The following is a 16,017-nucleotide window of genomic DNA, read 5'->3' as shown; positions in this document are numbered from 1 at the left end:
TCCCAACTACCAACCCAGAGGGCCCCTCTCCCATATCATCTCAGACTGATCACCACAGAACCCCAGGGGAATCTGAGCAAATGCTACTGAGACTTTTGCTGACACTGACAGGGACTGACACTGAGGGAAGCGAGCGTGATTAAATATCTATCAGAAAATTTAAAAAAGGCATTATTAAGGCTTTATATAAAGCAGGGATCCAAAGAGGCTTAGACGCCACCAACTGGAAACCAAAAGAAAAAGCGCCTTCTTTGCAACAGGCTAAAGAGAGACCTTTAAATAATAAATCTTTCTGGAGAAAAAGTATAATACACTTCCATTAATGCCCAGGCAGAGAAATAGTCCATTAAACACTATGAACAACCAAGGTGACAAGACATCTCAGAAAGAAAGAGAAAAATCTCCAGAAAATAAGCTTACAGACATAGAAATATGCCACTTAAATGACAGATAATTCAGGAGGGTACTTCTGAAAAAACTCAGTGAGTTCCAAAACGAGTCATATCAACAATTTCAGGAACTGAAAAAACAACTATATGAGCAGAGAAAGGAGATTGAAACCCTCAAAAAGAAGGGAATAGATCTTCTGGAGATAAAACATACACACACACACACACACACACACACACACACACTGCAAGAGTTAAAAAATGAAATAGCAAGCTTGGGAAATAGAGTCAACCAAATGGAGGAAAAGATAAGTGATATCGAAAACAGAAATCTAGAAATAAATCCAAAGGAAGAAGAGAGAAAACAAAAAATGAAAAATATGAAAGAGAAATACAAGAACTAGCTGATACCATCAGGAGAGGAAACATAAGAATAATGGGAATTCTCGAAGGGGAGGAAAATGAGCAAAGATTAGAAAGCATTTTCAGACAAATACTTGATGAGAATTTCCCAAATGTAAGGAATCAGCTGGAGCTTGGAATTCAAGAAGTCAACAGAACACCCAATTATCTCGATTCAAAAAGGCCTTCACCAAGACACATTGTATTAAAGTTATCAAAAATCAATGACAATGATAGAATTCACAGGGCAGCCAAGGAGAAGAAAACGGTAACTGATAAAGGAAAACCCATTAGATTATCATCGGAATTCTCAGTGCAAATTTTACAAGCCAGAAAGGAATAGAATCAAATATTTAAACTATTAATTGAAAGGAACTACCACCCTAGAATAATGTATCCAGCTAAGCTCTTCTTTAGATGTGAAAGAGAAATAGAGACCTTTCCAGACATACAAAAATTGAGAGAAACCTCCATTATGAGGCTTGCGCTACAGGAAATACTGAAAGGGGTCAGCTCACCTAAAACAAAATGACCAAAAAAAACCCCAAAAAACCCATAATTAGGAATAAAGTGACTGTCAGGCAGATAGAGAAGCAGAGGAGTCCAATCCTTACTAAGAATAGGGCATTATAAGCTTAAACAACAAGATAATTACTATAGTAAGATAGTAATGAAAGTTCACCATACATAGAGACAAATTGAGACAACAATGACTGAAAAGGGGAGGATTCAAGAATCCAAACTCGCAAAGGGGAATGGAGATAAAGCATGCACAGAAGAAAAAGGTCGACTTTCTCTATATAACTACCCTTTACATATTCGTAATGGTAACCACACACCAAAGGCACAGAACCCAAGAATATAACATAAAAGAAGAAGAACCAGAGGGAAAATCCACAAAAGCCAACCAAAATAAACAAAACAGAAACACAAGGACAAGGAGGCAATGGAAACACCAAGCTACCAGAAAGCAGAAGATAAAATGGCTATAAGAAGACTTCATATTTCAATAATCACCCTAAATGTAAATGGACTGAACTCACCAATAAAAAGGCACAGAGTTGAAGAATGGATCAAAAAACAAAACCCAACCATATGCTGCCTCCAGAAGACACATCTCAGCTCCAAAGACAAATACAGACTCAAAGTGAAAGGGTGAAAAATGATATTGCAAGAAAATGGCATTCGGAGAAAAGCAGGAGTAGCGGTACTAATATCGGACGAAATAGACTTCAAAATAAAAATGTAAAGAAAGTTACTGAGAGATACTTCATAATGATAAAGGGAATCATGCAGCAAAAAAAGATAACACTTATTAATATCTACGCTCCCAATCAGGGAGCCCCGAAATATGTAAAGCAATTACTAACAGAACTAAAGGGAGAAACAGACCAAAACACTATCGCAGTAGGGGACCTAAATACCCCACTGTCAGATATGGACAGATTTTACAAACAGAAAATCAATAAGAAAATAACATCCTTAGATGACACATTAGATCAACTGGACATAACTGACATTTACAGAGCCTTCCATCTCAAAACAGCTGCAGCAAAAGGGGTCATAAGAGGAAAGTTCATATCATTACAGGATTATCTCCAAAAAAAAAGAAAAAAAAGAAAAAGAAAAAGAATGAGCCCAAATAAACAACCTAACGCTTCATCTTCAAAAATTAGAAAAGGAAGAACCAATGAAATCTAATGTCAGCAGAAGGAAAGAAATAGTCAAAATTAGAGCACAAAAAATGAAATTGAAAACAAAGAAACAATTAAAAAATAAACGCAACAAAAAGCTTGTTCTTTGAGGTTAATAAAATTGACAAATTCCTGAATAGACTCACTAAAGAAAAAAATAAAGGACACAAACAAACAAAATCAGGGATGAAAAAGGGAAATTACGACTGACATTCCAGAAATACAAAGGATCATACAAGAATACCCAGAAAAACTATATAAAACCAAATTTAATAACCTAGAAGAAATATAATCTTCCTAGATTGAATCAAGAAGTACTAGAAAATCTAAATCAGCACTATAGAAATTGAAACAATCATCAAACATCTACCCAAAAGTAAAAGTTCAGGTCCAGAAGCCTTCACCAGTGAATTCTACCAAACATTCAAAAAAGACTTAACAAATATTCTCCTCAAACTCTTGCAAAGAATCAAAGAGGAGGCTATACTTCCCAACTCATTTTATGAGGCCAATATTACTCTGATACCAAAACTGGGTAAAGATAACACAAAAAAGAAAACTACAGACCAATATCTCTCATGAACACGGATGTAAAAATCCTAAATAAGATACTAGCGAATCAAATACAGCAACATATTCAAAAGATTATACACCATGATCAAGTGGGCTTCATTCTACGGGCACAGGAATGGTTCAACATATGCAAATCGATTAATATGAAACACCACATAAAAAATAAGAATCAAATGATCATATTAGTAGATGCAGAAAAAGCCTTTGGCAAGATACAGCATCCATTTATGATCAAAACGCTTAACAAAATCAGTATAGTAGAAAAATACGTTAATATAATAAAGACCAGATATGACAAGCCTCAGCCAACATTATATTTAATGATGAAAAACTAAAAACCTTTTCTCTAAGATCAGGAACAAGACAAGGCTGTTCACTATCACCACTGTTATTCAATATAACATTGGAGGTCCTTGCAAATGCAATCAGGCAAGAGAAATATATAAAAGGCACCCAAATAGAAAACAAAGAAGTCAAATTGTCTCTATTTGCGGATGACATGATTCTCTATATAAAAAAGCCTACAGACTCCACAAGAACTCTACTAGTAACAATAAGCAAATACAGTAAAGTTTCTGGATACAAAATCAATGTTCAAAAATCCATAGGGTTCCTATACTCTAATAATGAAGTGTAAGAAAAAGAAATAGAAAAAAGTAATTCCTTCTGCAATTGCAACAAAAGGAATAAATCTTCTGAAACATGTGAAGGAACTATATAATGTAAACTACAAGACCTTATTAAACGAAATTGAAGAAGAAACAAAGAAATGGAAAGATATTTCATGTTCTTGGATTGGAAGAATCAACATAATTAAAATGACCTTATTACCTAAAGCATTATACAGATTTAATGTAATCCCCATCAAAATCCCATGGGCATTTTTTAAAGAAGTAGAACAAGAAATGATCAGATTTCTATGGAAGTGAAAAAGATCCTGAATTGCCAAATCCATTCTGAGAACAAAGAATGAGGCTGGAGGCATCACTCAACCTGACTTCAAATTATACTACAAAGTGACAATAATCAAAATGACATGGTGGTGGCAGCAAAGCAGACATATGAACCAGTGGAACAGAATCAACGGTCCAGAAGTAAACTCATGTTTATATGGGCAAATAATTTTTGACAAAAATGTCAAAAACATACAGTGGAGAAAGAAAAGCCTCTTCAATAAATGGTGCTGAGAAAACTGGAAAGCCACCTGCAAAAGAATGAAACTATTCTGTTGTATATCGCCGCACACCAAAATTAACTCAACATGAATTAAGGACCTGGATATAAGATCTGAAACAATAAAATGCATAGGAGAAAACATAGGAACTAAACTCAAGGACTTTGGACTTTAAGAGGATTTTATGAATTTGACCTCAAAGGCAAGGGAAGTAAAAGCAAAAATAAATGAATGGGACTACATCAAACTAAAAAGCTTCTGTTCAGCAAAAGTAACTCTCAACAAGGTAAAGAGACCATCATCTGAATGGTAAAATATATGTGCAAGCAACACCTCCGATAAGGGCCTAATATCCAAAATATACAAAGAATACATACGACTCAATAACAACAAGAAAACAAATGATCCAATCAAAACATGGGCAGAGGACCTGAACAGACACTTCTCCCTAGAGGACATACAAATGGCCTACAAACATGAAAAGATGCTCAACATCGCTAGCTATTAGGGAAATGCAAATGAAAACCACAATTAGATACCATCTCACACCTGTTAGAATAGGTACAATCAACAGGACAAATAATAACAAATGTTGGAGAGGATGCAGAGAAAAAAAAACTCTCATATACTGCTGGTGGGACTGCAAATTGGTACGGCCACTATGGAAAACAATATGGAGCTTCCTTAAAGAACTAAGAAATGATCTACCATATGATCCAGCAATCCCTCTACTGGGTATTTACCCCAAAGATTTGAAAACCCATATTCAAAAAGATATTTGCACACCGATGTTCATAGCAGCATTTTTCACAGTGGCTAGGACATGGAAGCAACTGAAGTGTCCTACGATAGATGATTGGCTAAAGAAGCAGTGGTACATATATACAATGGAACATTACTCAGCCATAAGAAGAGATGAATATACTGCTATTTGCAAGAACATGGATGAACCTTGAAATAATCATGCTAAGCAAAATAAGCCAGACAGAAAAGTTGAAAATCACATGATAACACTTATATATGGGATATAAACCTAAAAGCAACAAATAAACAGGTCAAACAAACAGAGACTCATGGACATGGACTATAGACTAGTGGTTACCAGAGGTAGGGTGTGGGGAGGGGGTAGGTAGATGGTTAAAAGGGGTCAAACATAGGAGGAGGGGTAAGAGGAGAGTGAAGTAGGTAAAGGGGATCAAATATATGGTAGCTGAAGGAAACTGGACTTTGGGTGGTAAATACAGAATAGAATATATAGATGTCAAATTATAATGTATACCTGAAAATTATAACTGTATTAACCAATGTTACCCCCAATAAACTTAATAAAAAATAAATAAAATAAAATGAAATAATTTTTAAAATTTAAAAAAATAATAAAAATTTTAAAAAAAAATTTTAAAGTTCTTCCAAAATTTCCTGTAATACTGGCTTGGTGGCAATAAACTCCTTTAGCTTCGTGTTATCTGGGAAGCTTTTTATCTGTCTTTCAAGTCTAAATGATAGCTTTGCTGGGTAATGTAATCTTGGTAGTAGGTCCTGGGTTTTCATCACTTTGAATAATTTGTACCAAGCCTTTCTGCCCTGCGAATTTTCTGTTGAGAAATCAGCTGACAGTCTTATGGGAGTTCCCTTGTAGTTAACTAATTGTTTTTCTCTTGCTGCTTTTAAGATTCTCTCTTTGTATTTAAGCTTTGGAATTTTAAAAATAATGTGTCTTGGTGTTGGTCTCTTTGGATTCATCTTGTTTGGGACTCTCTGACCTTCCTGGGGTTGTATATGTATTTCGTTCACCAGGTTAAGAAAACTTTCTTTAAATTAGTTTTCAAATTCTTGCTCTCTCTCTCCTTCTGTTACCCCTATGATGCAAGTGTTGTTATGCCTGAGCTGTCCTAGAGGCTTCTTAAACTTCATTTTTTCGGGGTTCTTTCTTCTTGTTGCTGTTCTGATTGGATATCCTTCACTATCCCAGCCTTTATGTTCCTGATTTGATCCTCTGTTTCATCCACTCTGTTATTTCATTCCCTCTAATATACTTTTCATCTCAGATATTGTATTCTTCATTTCTGAGTGATTCCCTATTATGTTTTCCATCTCTATTTTTATGTATTCTGTCTCTTTGTTAAAGTTCTCACTGAACTTATTTACTCTTCTCCTAAGTTTTTTGAGTATCCTTATAGCCGGTGGTTTGAACTCTGCATCTGGTAGATTGCTTGTCTCCATTTTGGTGAATTCTTTTTCTGGAGCTTTATTCTGTTCCTTCATGTGGAACATGCTTCTTTGTCCCCCATTTCGGCTGTCTCCCTGTGTCTGTTTCTATGTATTAGGTAGTGCTACTAAGTCTCCCGGTCTTAGTTGAGTAGCTTTCTGTAGTAGGTGTGTTGTGGGACCCCTTGGCACAGACCTGAGAGGGATCCAGCCACAGGTCAATTTCAGCCACAGCCTGTGTACCTCTGAACACACTTGGTAAGAGTTATCATGCAATCCCCCGATGGCTGTCACCTGTGATGGACTTATAGGTGCCTCAAGGAGACAAGTCAGAAACTGAGGCCAGCTGCCACTAGTGTGGGACTTGGGGCTGCTGAACAAAAGGTACAGGGCACACCAAGGCCAAATTCCACTTCTTTGGATTTTGTGAGCCTTCGAGAGTATTTATGAAAGCTTGCAGCAGGAGCCAAGACAGCCCATTTGTATGGAATAAACCACTAGAAGTGGCTTGGTTGGGCCCACAAGTTTGGTAGAGGTGGAATCTCAGGGAATCCCCTGGGCGGAGCAACCTGTATTATCCAGGTTGATGGAGACTCATATAGGGCAGCACTTGCGTCTGCACTCTGGGAGGGGGGTGGGCTCAACCAAGGAACAATGATACTGCCAACACTTCTGTCCAGGTGAGATACCCATCCAGTCCTTCCCCTGATGCCTGACAACTCAGTGACTCTGTATTTCCCTGGTGCTCCTTTTGTCACTGCCCTATCACTGGAGCTCAGAGAGAGTGAGTCTGTCAGTGAGTAAGGCCAGGCATAGGTCCTTTAAGAGGAACGTCTGTGATTTCCACAGTCCTCTATCTCACTCAGCCTCAACCTTGGCTGGCTTTCACAGCCAGAGGTGGTGGGAACTTCTCTTCACGACACTGGAACCCTGGGCAGAGGAGTCCAATGTTTGACTGGGAACTCTTGCTCCTCTGATTGGGGAGGTGGCTCTGCAGCCAATATAACCTTCCTGATTTTCGATTGCTACATGTGGTTGTGGGACTGGGCTGTTTCGTGTCTCCGCACCTCCCACCAGTTTGAGGTAACATCTTATTTTTGTCCCTCCAGAGACTCTGTGTGCTGGTTGCTCTGTATTTTTGTTATAATTTTGGTGTGATCTCCAGAAGAGGCATTCACAACCTCTATCTTCTATGCCATCTTGATCTGTTTCCCCAACAATACCAAATTTAACTAAATACAATTTCCTGTTGGAAGCACTGAGCTGAAGCCTGATCTTTCTGTTAAAAAAAGGAGACTAACATGCATTATAAAGAGAGCTGTCAATTACATAGGAGCACCTAGTTAAAACTTACTTATCAGAAGAATTGAAAGAGGAGTGAAACACTAAATTACTGAAGTTAATGCATAATAATCCTAACATTCTGAATAATTTTCTTTCTTGGGAACTTTTTAAAAAAATTTCCTTTTACCAATCACTTGACTGTTAAATGACAAAATTTTTAGAATTGGATTTTCTACAAATAAGAAAATTAAGTCCTAGAGAGGTAAAATAACTTAACCATGGTTTCATAGTTAATAACTGGCATGGCTAGAGTTAGAACAAAGTCTACTAATGTTTGACTCATAAACATTTACACAAACTGTAAGAATTATCACAATGTATTTATCTCTTTATATTTGATTCAATTAAAAATCTGTAGTTAGTCACATTTGCCCCAAATACCTGTCCTCTATGAACACATAATGGCAGAGAAATCATGGTTAAATTTCTATAAATCTAACAAAAAATTACCAAAACATAAAAAATAAAAACAAAAGAACTCAGAACAGTCTTGAATTTTCTGAAAAAAAAAGTAATGAGAAATTACTCTTGGAATATATTAAAGTACATTATAAGCCTGTCTACAGTGATTAAAACAGTGTGATAATGGGGTGAATCGACAGTTATGTTGATACAATAAAACTTAATCCAGAAATAGATGTAAATACATATGAGAATTTCATATTTGATAAAGTTATCATTTCATATCAAGATTGCTGCCAGGAGCCTGTGAATCGGACTTTGCATGGAGACAAAACCTTTGACTGTGTTAAGGCACTGAGATTTGGGGATAATTTGTTACAGCTATAGCAGTTAGCCTACTCTGACTAACACAGTAATCTTTGAGGACTTTTGTACTTAGCACAATGACTTACCTGTGCACGGGTGGTGGGGGGGGATTAGTAAATGTTTGTTGAATAAATTAATTTTGTTCTATTTTAATCTGCTCTTATTCATAATTGTCAGATGGTAATGTTTTTAGATATAGGATTGAAGCTTCAGCTTAAGTCTCAACCTTGTTTTGTGACTCATTAGACAGCTCTAGTATATTAGATGAACTAAGCAATTTCAAAATAAAATTAATTTTAATTCTGCTTTAAAAATATGCCATATAATATCTTTAAGATCAATGCAAGTGAGATTGAAAAATAGGGCACATTACTTCCCAAAAGATTGGGAGTCTCTGTCTTCAAAAATGGATATGAATTCAATGTTCTTACAAAGTTTCAAATACTTTAAATGATTTAGGGTCTACTCTAGACTAGACCATCCCTCTGCTTCCAGAGGGAACTGTTTTTCATCCTGATAGACATAATAGCTGTTTGTAGCTTATAAAATAACAACAGCAAGCCTCCTGAGGTGGGGTTTCCCTTAGGTATTGTATTTTAAGGTCTTAGAACTTTCATATTCAGGAAACTCTTCTTTGGAGAAAATCAAATAAAACATTATATGTTAAAGTGTTTTGTAAAACATTACAGTACTATACAACTATAACATTATTGTTAGCCATTGTTCTATCATTAAAGCCCATTTCCTCTTCTATTGTCCTCTTAATCAGGTAACACAATTTTCTTCACTGATCAGCCACTTAAAAGAAAATCACTTGAAAACAAATTAGGAATATCTGCATTGCAAATGTAAATATCCAAGTCCTTGAATTAAATGTTATGTTCCTGAAATAGGTACTATAAGTTAAAACAGAAAAAAAAAATCAAAGCAAATTTTCCTATAGAAAATATGTTATTAGAGGTAGTATGGTAGAGTTGTTTCCCAATTCTGAGCTGCATTTTTCTTATCTGTAGAATGGGGGAAATAACAGTACCTTTTTCATAGTGCTGTTGTCATGATTAAATGAAATAATGTATGTGACATGCATAGGAAAATGTTTAGAAAATGTATGAAACATCAGTAAACAGTAACTCTAACATTATGATGATGATCATAAGCACAGGCTCTGGAGCAAGACTGCCTGAGTTCAAGTCCTAACTCTGCCACTTACTAGTTGGTTAATCCTGGAAAAGCTGTTTAATCTCTCTGTGCCTCATTTCTTTCATTCATAAAATGGGAGTGATGATATTAGGGCTTATGTCATAAAGTTATCATGAGGATCAAATGAGACAATATATGCCTTAGCCTTTTCTCCCCATTCACACCCAAACTTCCTGAAAGAGTCGTCTCCTCCTCTGGACTCCTCTTTCTCATTTCTCACTCTCTACTGGTGATGCTCTTATCAAGGTCACAGGAAGCCTCATTGTTGGAGGCTAGATTCCTGAGTCCCCATTTGGAGGAGAGCTGATCAGGACTGCTGCCAGGAACATGTGAATTGGATTTCCTCTGTTCTTAAGATTCTGGTTCTGGGCTTTCTCACCTTTGGTCCAAGGGAAAAAGACAAATTTAGGCAGGCATTTGCTATAGCCTCAGCTGAAAGTACAAATGAAGAACCTGGTATTTCTTTACTTCCAGCCTTCAGGGGATGAGAAAAGAAAGAGAGGAAAACCAAATGGGCAGAAGTGAATGAATGAATACTAAGTCTTTCTACCCCAGCCAGTAGCAAGTTATCAGCTGTGCCCTTAATTTAGCCCTTTGTCTTCCCTAGAAAGGCCAAAGCCACTGTGCTTGAAAAAAAGGCTTCTCTAGCAAGCTGTTCAAAAGTAGAGAAGAAAATTATAGGAAATAAGAGAGATGATATTTGTTAAGAGACAATAATATTCTCAAAATGAGATGAAGGGACACTATATGAGCAGGGAAAAAATACATAAGTAAATTTGATCATTTGACTGATTTTTTTCTTTCCTGCAGATTAAAAACTCAGCTCGAAAAGAATAACTGGAATATATTTTAAAAGTTAAGATCTCATTTTCTCATTGATAAGATTTATTACCATCCATGGGATATTATGACAAGAGAGAAAAACTGAGCAAGTTCTGAAGGGAAGCACCCCACAGAGCCAAACCCCAAGAGGAGCCATCATAGGGTGGTAAAAACCAACGTTCAGAGACGATTTCATATTTTCTTCTTGAAAAGAAAAAAAAGAGAGAGAATAAATCACTGATTTACTGTTTGCTTTGAAGAAAAGAAATTGTTTAAACATGAGAGATAATACATACAAAGCACTCACCACAATATTTGAAATATAAGATGTGCTCAGTAGAAGTTAGCTATTGTATTAATAGTATTAATTATAATACTGTATGAAGAGAACTGACTCTGACTTCAGCTGCCATTAAAGAAATAAAGGTTGGACTGGAAAGAGGTGATTATAATTATAGTCCTGGCTCTGCCATTATTTGTGTGACTTTGATCATGTCACTTCCCCCTCTTGGGGACTCAATTTCCACATGGGTAAATGAGAAAGGATGAACTAAGTAATGTGTGATGTCCTTGCAAACTCCTGGAGTCTATATAAAACAAAACACTTAAATATAAAATTCTTAAATTCTTTTGTACCATTTGGCTGCTAAGAAGAGTTGTATCAGCTTGTCTATCTCTTTAAGGTAGCCTACACACCATTCTGCAATCCTTTCTAACAAAGGCAAGGGCAAGCTGTGAAAGCAGCCAGTGAGACAGTGTCAACAACAGACCTTGGGCTGCCATTCCTTCTGCAAATCATTTCTGGCAGAAAGAACGGTAGCAGATTCATCTCAATTTCAAGCAACAGCTAATCGACCCCGAAGAGTCTGGCTGATGGGCCTAAGATTTCTTTTCCCCATAGAAAATATACCCCCTTGGAAGGAGGTTGCATATGTATATTAAGCTCTAACATGTCGGTACATAACATTTTGTTCTTAGTGTTGCCTTCCAATGAATTAATATGGCTCACACAGGAAATACCAATCCTTGTGTATCTTGGACAAGAGGAGGAAGTAATATGGTCTTGCCCTGATTCTGACGCTAATTTGCAGAGTCAATTTGGTCATATTAGTTAAGTTGTCTGTGTCAATGTCCTAATTGGTGCATGGAAATGATAGCTCCTCTGTTGAACCCAGAAGAAGTTTGTGAGACTAAAATGAAGAAACATATGTGATGGTTACACAAATGAATTCTCCTTCCACGTGTCTAGAATGCATGGGCATGGCCAATTCCATTAGGAAAGTAAGGGAGGTCCCTGAATGTAATTGTTCATTATTCTTGAAATAGAATTTGGCATACAACATCATTGCGTTCTCTTTATCATTGACAATCAGACGATCATGATTTCACTTAAGCATTCATAGTCATTAAAAAAAGTTTTACTGCTCAAGGATTAAAGCAAGACCATTGCTACTGTGAGAAAATTCATTTATATCTCTGTTTAAAAAATGCTTTAAATTAATCATAAAAAATGGACAATATTTCACAAAAGCAGCTGTGACACAAGCTGAAATATCACCAGATAGTTAATGCATAATTTTAAGCAACTTGGGACATGCTGCCCTTTATGCAAAGTTTTGTTGAGGGTCTACTATATGGCAGACACTGTGATAACGTTTGTAATCCAATGATAATAAGAAATAATCCCTATCTTCTAAAGTTAGTCTGCTAGACAGGATAGTTCTAAGGGATCATGTGATTCATGCTATAATAGACTTGTGAAATGGCAGTGAGCATCCAAGACCTGGGAGAAATGGATTCATCAGGGATCCCAGGAAAGTAGGCTCTTGATCAGAAAGACCAGCATAGGGTTTTGCCTCCTGCCTCTAGACATGGCTGGCTGGGGAGGTGAGGAGAGGGGTAAAGCCTATACTGCAAAAATTACTTTTGTGTACAGTGGCAACATTTCAGAAGGCCAGAAAATAGGGATGTTACTCAATGAACACGGACCCTGTTGTCTTGCTACTGAGATTGAGTAGCTTCTTTTCAGAGCAGAAAGTTGGAAATTTTCTTCATTGAAAATAGGAAAAAAAGAGCATTGAGAATATCAGAAGGTACAAAACTTAGCTAGGATTGAAGTACTTCACATAACAAAGTTTGGCAGTTAATCTGTGTTAAAAAACAATCTGTAGTCATCTACGGCTATGCCACCCTGAATGTGCCTGATCTCATCTGATCTCAGAAGCTAAGCAGGGTCTGGCCTGGTTAGTACTTGGATGTGAGACCACCTAGGAAGACCAGGTGCTAGGTGGTTAAAAAAATCTATAGTCTCATTATAAGTAGTAATAGTAACCGAGATAAGACATTGCTTCTTGTTTCTTCGTCTCTTTACTTTTACTCCTCATCTATTTATTATATTCATCTCTCTAACTTCTTTAATTGTTCATAGTTTAGAATTAGAATGTATTTTTCATCATTTGTTACATGTACTAAATAGTTTTAGATTTTCTGATCTCTTAGAAATAGAATATTATTACAACCTCCAAAAATTTACTCAAACTTAGTTTTATTTCTGTAACTTATGCGACCTTAGGTCAATTCCCCCCCAGCCCTGAAAATGGGTGGTTCTCAATAGAAAAAAAATAAAATTTTAGACCCATATTGCAAAACATTGATTCTTCAATTTTAGTAAGCACTGAGTCTAAAATACATATTCTGGTAGGTCGGGATTGGGGCCTGGGAAACTGCATGTTAAACATCCCACCCCATGGTGTCTCTAATGTAAGAGAATCAGAGACCACATTTTGAGAAGCACTGCTGTAAATCCTTACTATACCATGTATATAAATAATTAAGTTAAAGATTAAGTAGGCTTCATATGCTGTATGTAGGTCCATTCTCTGATTCCCCAAAATTGCTTACTCTGGAGACAGTTCAGGCAACCAGGAGGTCAAAGCAGGACTTAGAACATCCACCTGGTGGTCTTGACTATCTTTTAGCCCTGGTGAACTGGCCTGGACAACCTTGGACCCAGAATCCTCAGAAACATTATCTACTTTGACTTTTCCCAAGGCAAGTCCCTAGGAATCACAAAAACGTTACCTCCCAATTAATTTTTCTTATTTTGTCTTTTTTTTCCCCACCATCTTTTAAACAATTGGTTCTCAATCTTGGCTATGTGTCAGAATTACCTGGATGAGTTTTCTGAAAATACAGATGTCCCTAGGCATAAACTCAGACCAGATAGCTGGAATGTCCCCGAAGGAAAGTCAGAATCACTACAAGCCAGAGCATCAATATTTCTAACAAGCTCCCCCAGATGATTCTGAGACATCCAGGATTAAGGTCTACAACTTAAACACTTAGTTTATAAGCCTTTCTCTCTTCCAAACAGTGAGCACCTTTCCTTGCAGTGTGTTTCTAAGAGAGAGAATACAAGATGGCTGGCACACCTCTCAAAGCCAGTTGAGATAAATCACTCAGTCTTCTTGCCTTTTCTGCCTCTGGACAGTTGTGATGGTGATCTCAAAGGAAAGAGAACTTACAGAAACCCCCAAAGATCAATTCATCCCCAAATACTTATTTGGTGCCTACTAGGTGCTTGGAAGAGAGTAATGAACAAAACAGGTAAGGCCCAGTTACAGCTCACAACCTAGCTATGATGAAATAAATAACAAAGTTTCAAATTATTAGAAGTGCTATGAAGGAAATAAAATTGGACCATAAGATAGAGCATGGGGTTGATGGAATTTGCTTCTAATAGATAGAGGGTCAAGGATGGCCTCTGATACAGGAAGGGTGGTGTGTTTGTGAAAATGTCAGAAGTCTTGTGTTGCTGGAGTGAAGTAACAAGGGGAGAGTGGTACATAATGGTTTTTGGGAGGGCCTTGTGGGCCTTGTAAAGAGTTTGAGTTTTTTATAGATGCAAAGGAAAGCATTTGGAAAGTTTTAAATGAGACAGCCATATAATTAAAATAATATTTTTAAAATAAACTTTTTAAAGAACAAAATAAATAACGACAACTACAAAAGTGGAAATAAACTCATAGATACAGAGAATATTTTGAGGGCTACTAGATGAGAGGGGATTGGGAGGGATGATGAAAAAAAGCAAAGGGATTAAGAGGTACAAATGGATAGTTGCAGAATAGATACGAAGATGTAGAATGTAGCATGGGGAAGATGGTTAATAATGTAATAAATATGTAAGGAGGAAGAAGGGTACTAGATTTAGTAGGGTGATCACTGTGAGTTATATGCATCTCTGATCACTATGCTGTACAACTGAAACTAATATATTATTGTATGTCAACTATAATTGAAAAAAATCATTGAATTTTACAATGTAAACATGAGCAATTGTCTATTATGTTTCAATAAAGCCGGAAAAAATTAATAAACTTCTTATTTTAAAATAGTTTTAGATTTACAGAAAAGTTACAAAGATAGTAGAGTTTCTGTATAGACTTCTTCCAGTTTCACCCATTGTTAACCTGAAATACCATAGTATATTTGTCAAAACTAAGAAATCAACATTGGTACTCAAATGTTAACTAAACTCAAGACTTTATTTGGATTTCACCAGTTTTTCTATTAATGTCCTTTTGCTGTTCCAGGACCTAATCCAGGATACCACATTGCATTTAGTCATCATCTCCCTCCGGTATTTTTTTTTTTTTCTGATCTATAATAATTTCTCAGCCTTTCCTTGTTTTTCATGGCCTTGCTGATTTTAAAGAGTACTGGTCAGGTATTCTGTAATATATCCCCCAATCTAGATTTGTCTGATGTTTTTCAACTATAATTAGACTCAGATTATGTGTGTTTGAAAGGATTGCCGCAGAGGTGATATGCTCTTCCTATCACATATATCAGGAGTACATGATACCCACGTGATATTACTGATGTTAACCTTCATCACTTTTTTTTTTACACCTATAGCACCTGGTCTTCCTAGGTGGTCTCCCATCCACGTACTAACCAGGCCTGACCCTGCTTAGCTTCCAAGATCGGATGAGATCGGGCACATACAGGGTGGCATGGCCGTAGACAACTTTGTTAAGGTACTTTTTGCCAGGTTTTCTCCATTATAAAGTTATTATTTTTCCTTTTCCATATTTTGTGCTTTAGAAGTAATTCACTAAGTCTAGCCCACCGTTGGGGAGGTGGGGAGTGGAATTAAGCTTCACTTCTTGGAGTGGGAGGATCTACATATATTATTTGAAATTATTCTGTAAGGGAGATGTAGATTTTCTTCATCATTTATTAATTAATTTTTATTCAAGAATTTATTTATATCAGTGTAGACTTATGGATATTTATTTTATACTTTGGATTATAATCCAAATATTATATTATTTATTGCTCAAATTATTTCAGCTTTGGCTTTTAGGAGCTTGTTCAGGTTGGCTCCTATATTCTTTTGACATGCCTCTCTCCTTTTTTTACTTTTTTTTAGACACTT

General features: G+C 36.4%; 2 pseudogenes; one reads left to right on the top strand and one right to left on the bottom strand.

Annotated features, from left to right (window-relative positions):
- The first annotated feature begins 12,747 nt into the window (after positions 1–12,747).
- Positions 12,748–12,864, top strand: LOC111732600 (annotated as a pseudogene).
- Positions 12,865–15,485: 2,621 nt separating this feature from the next.
- Positions 15,486–15,604, bottom strand: LOC111732610 (annotated as a pseudogene).
- Positions 15,605–16,017: the final 413 nt, after the last annotated feature.

This window comes from Pteropus vampyrus, unplaced genomic scaffold, assembly GCF_000151845.1.
Source record: "Pteropus vampyrus isolate Shadow unplaced genomic scaffold, Pvam_2.0 Scaffold472, whole genome shotgun sequence".
NCBI classification, from domain to species: domain Eukaryota; kingdom Metazoa; phylum Chordata; class Mammalia; order Chiroptera; family Pteropodidae; genus Pteropus; species Pteropus vampyrus.
The sequence above is the reverse complement of the archived record's forward strand: the minus strand, read 5'-3'. Positions and strand labels throughout refer to the sequence as shown.